Raw genomic sequence first — 4,446 nt, 5'->3', positions numbered from 1 at the left:
AGACAAGGGGATGAGAGGCCCAGTGTTTGCCTTTAATGTACGTAATGGAATTGCCTCTGGAAAACGAGTGGCAGCGCACATTACCATTAACATGTACTGGTGGCCTGATTGTGTTTTTGGCAACGGGCCCACACAGTCCAACAGAACTCTCTCAAACGGCTCACCCAGGGCTGGAATCGGGTGAAGAGGCGCTGGCGCAATTGGTTTATTTGGCTTTGCCACTATGTATGTATGACATGAGCGACAATATTTCACCACATCTGATTTTAGTCCAGGCCAAAAGAAGTTACGTAGTATACGGTGATACGTCTTTTTGACCCCAAGATGTCCAGCTAAGCTGGCATCATGCACGAGACTGAGAATCTGGAGTCTATATTCCTTTGGCACCAGAACCTGATTTACCCTATGTAAATCAGTTGAGTCAGGAGACCAAGATCGCAACAGCACACCGTTCTCAAGGAAATATTTCACTGGAGCCTTAGATCCCTCTCTGTCCACAACGGAGGTAAAACAAGGCACCAGTGAATGATCACCCTGCTGTGCTTTGATCAACATTTCTCTGGTCATATTCAAGCTCTGATTAATGTCCTTAGGAATCATTTCAGGAACGTCACATGTGGAGACTTTTACAGAATCAATGGGTGACACGAAAGAGTCGTCTTCATCAAGCGTAACCATAAACGCCCCCGACAAATCCACAATTTCACCCATTTTACGAGCCTGAGCACGAGTAATTGCGCACGCAGGAAACACCTCTGAAGCAGTGGAGTCTGAGTCAGCAGCAAGGGCGGGAACATCAACAACTTCTGGCGGGGGAAAAACATGCCCACCAGCTAGATCATTACCAAGAATGAAGGAAACTCCTTCGATTGGTAATCGCTGGCACACGGCGACTTTAACGTAGCCCGACACTAACGGCGAATGCAGGTGTACCATATGCAGAGGGGCTTTGGTGACACTCATTTTTATTCCCCATACTAGTATGTCGGAACCACAGGATGTTGTTTCAGACAAAGGCAGCACAGACTCTAGTAAGAATGAGTGGTACGCACCTGTATCGCTAAGAATCGTGACTGCCACTTTATCATTTTCTTCACCGGTCCCGGGTTCAAATCCTGGACGAGCCCCCAATTATGTTATGGCCCGTCTAGGCGCGGCCAGACCACAACATAAAGGTGATCCATCCCCGTCCAACCCCAAGCAGCACGTCACACACTTAATATTTTGTGACAGTGATTTATTTACAATAAGTGCAGTTAAACAAAGGAAGGGAGCATATCATAACTTCAGGGTGAACCCAAGCCAAAACAACAAACAAAAGGTAACCTATCTCAGGAATAAACACAACTTACCTACTCAAAAGAACTAAACCAAACGACAATCACTTTCCTCCCTGCCTAACAAAAAACAGGAGAAGACTGATCAAACAAAAAGGCGGTCCACCCCTACATGCTCTTACATTAACATAATGACACAGTGACGGTCTGCCGGTTGGGTTGGGCCGAGGATGAATGAAGTGGCAGTCCCCGGCGGTCTCTTCTTATCCGCTGCCTCCCGGTTCTCAGCCAATCGGTGCGAGCCATCCACCCTGGATGCACCAATCCCGGAGGAGCACCTGGACACTCAAATTCACATATGATTACGATCACAGTCGTAACAGCCACTAAAGCAGAAGGATGGCATCTCCATAAAACCTCTCTTGACATGTGTAGATAACATTAAAGCTTGGTTGGCTTTAACCCTTTAAGACCTACCATAGAACCAAGTCCGCCAGAGCTTATATTATATTTTTACATGTTGTAGAGCCATTTTTGGGAGCATTTAAAGTTGCTATACATCAATACAACCATTATAACCCAGATTTTAATAATATGTATGCATTAAGTGCATAGTAATTACATAAATTGCAAAAAAGTGCAATAAACTACAAAAAAATTTAAAATCGTTTTTGTTTTTTTAACATATATTTCTAGTTAGAGAAATTTAAGAGGCTTATCCCTCAAAACTGTAAATACAAAATAGTTTCCCCCACACAGGAAATTTATTTTGAGTGTCTTCATAGTTTTATTTTTAAAATACACCAATTTTTATATACTGCAGGAAAATGAAAATAAATAGTATAGTGCAAATTTGCAAAAAAGCAGCATATGCATCAAAATAAACTATTTCCAGCAGTGCAATATGAGTCCTAAGCATCCCAGAAACGACACAGAAAGTCATAAAGTCAAAGATAACTTTTAAAAACACAAGTATAGGCTCATGAGGCCCTGATGGTAAAAAAAAAAAACAAAAAACATTTTCTGCGAAAACGACGTCACTTTCCGGTTTTGGGCAGGTAATGGCGGACATGCGAAAGTTCGCGCTGACGTCTATTCCAACATAGGAAGTGTTATGAACAGCTGATCGGATCGGCAAAGCGTGTTTCTGGAATATTATGTTTGTGTTGCTGCAAGCGCTTTTTATGCAGTTTTTGCAAAGCTATATGTGGAAGGAAACCGTGACCTAGGACAAGCTGATGGCATAAGATGTAAGTACAGCTCCTCCGGTTTCATATGCAAAAAAATTTTGCGCTAGCTTATGTGGTTGCAGTGCTACCAGGATTTAAAAATAGTTACGCAAAACAGAGCGTGCCCGCTCCGATCGGTTTTAAAGGGTTAAACTTCTTAAATTCTAATGATAAGAAAACAGAGATGTTGGCGTTTTGAACTAGTGGTCCTTGTGAGTCCTCCTCTGTTGGTTTGGGACCCCTGGAAGTTTATCTTAAACCTTTTATTACTGACCTTGGTTTTAAGTTGGACAGTGATTTTAAATTGGACAGCCAAGTTAGAGCAGTGGTGAAGTCCAGTTTTTATCATTTAAGGTGACTGACAAGAGTGAAATCTTTTCTTTCTCTGCGGCACTTTGAAGGGTTTTACTTTTATTTCCTCAGTTAGTTATTATTACTCTCTTGCTCTCTAAACTAAACTGAAATATAAAACTCACAATAGAACGTAAGTGAAACTAAACTAAATTAAAAACAAACGAAGAAAATGAAAATGCAAAACTAGAGTAACTCTGCAGTTACCCCCACCCACTGTCGTAGAAGCTGACTAGTGTGAGTGGCAGAGGTGTGGACTCGAGTCACATGACTTGGACTCGAGTCAGACTCGAGTCATTAATTTTATGACTTTAGACTTGACTTGAAAAATGTTCTAAGACTTGTGACTTGACTTGGACTTTTACACCAATGACCTGGGACTTGAATTGGACTTGAACCAGTTTACTTGAAAAGACTTGATATTTTACCCCAAATATAAAATTTAACATGCATATTATATAGAGATTGAAAATGTGACGTCATTCACGGGTAGAACCGCAAAGGATTCTGGGAACTCGTGGCAAGAGGTACTAGCGCACGCAGGCTTTCAATTGAAATCAGTTATAGCGATAAAAAGAAACACAAAAATGCCAAGAAGCTGTTGTATTATTAACTGCAATAGCCGGTCGCATGACAGCCACGGGAAGCCGACGGGTAAAGAGATCGGTTGTTATCGGATTACGTCGTTGAAGAGAAATTGTTCGAGCCAAGTTTCCGAAGTAACAAAGAGGCGACGGGTGGCCTGGATTGCAGCCATTCAAAGATCAAATATAACGTCCCAGAACACTCCAGCTCACAGGTTAGTCTGCTCCAAGCATTTCCACAAAGGTCAGTCTGCTGTTGTAGTTAATGCGTCATTTTCATAACATAATTGGTGATATAGGTTACAAGCAAGTCTGGCGCTGAACAGAAATTGTCGCGCTATGCTCCTTTGTTTATTGTGCATAAATAGTGAATTGTCCTGACACAATATTGCGTTTCGCTTCTGTTATTACCATGGTACATTGACAAAAACATATACTTTTATTCACAGGGTAAAACAGTTGTTTTGTATCACTAATTGCCCAGTACGATTACAGCATACAATATTATTGTCCCTGCTACATTTCTGTGATGCTACCAGAAATTATTTCCACTGCTAATTAATTACCGTTGAGCTCAAAGGTCCTATTAATAAACGGTTAACGAATGTGTATTTATGAAGACGATTTGTGAGACTGGTAAACTTATGATACGTACGATGGTCTTTACTTTCTACACGGTGCATTTCAAGGTCCTGTACCCATCCGGCGGTAAACTGTACCTGGGCTTGTTGCAGTGACCGGAAGTTACTAAACTTCACGAGTGTATGCACTCACTCCAAGAACCGTATAATTATAAATATGCATATAAATATGCTAGGATGAGATAGCTGACTTCATCTAACTAGCAAATGTTTTCCAGGCTACGTTGGTGATGCAGTTTTTTTCTAATGTGTATGATATTTTTGTCATGCGATTTTAAAGCCAGTCCTACAAGCGCATCCAAGAATAACATGCGGCTTATCTCAGAACTGTTGGTGAAAATTATTCTTGGAGCTAGGTTTAATT

The sequence above is a fragment of the Simochromis diagramma genome, unplaced genomic scaffold (genome assembly GCF_900408965.1).
Source record: "Simochromis diagramma unplaced genomic scaffold, fSimDia1.1 OVJJ01000343.1, whole genome shotgun sequence".
Lineage (NCBI taxonomy): Eukaryota > Metazoa > Chordata > Actinopteri > Cichliformes > Cichlidae > Simochromis > Simochromis diagramma.
Note: the sequence above shows the minus strand (reverse complement) of the source record.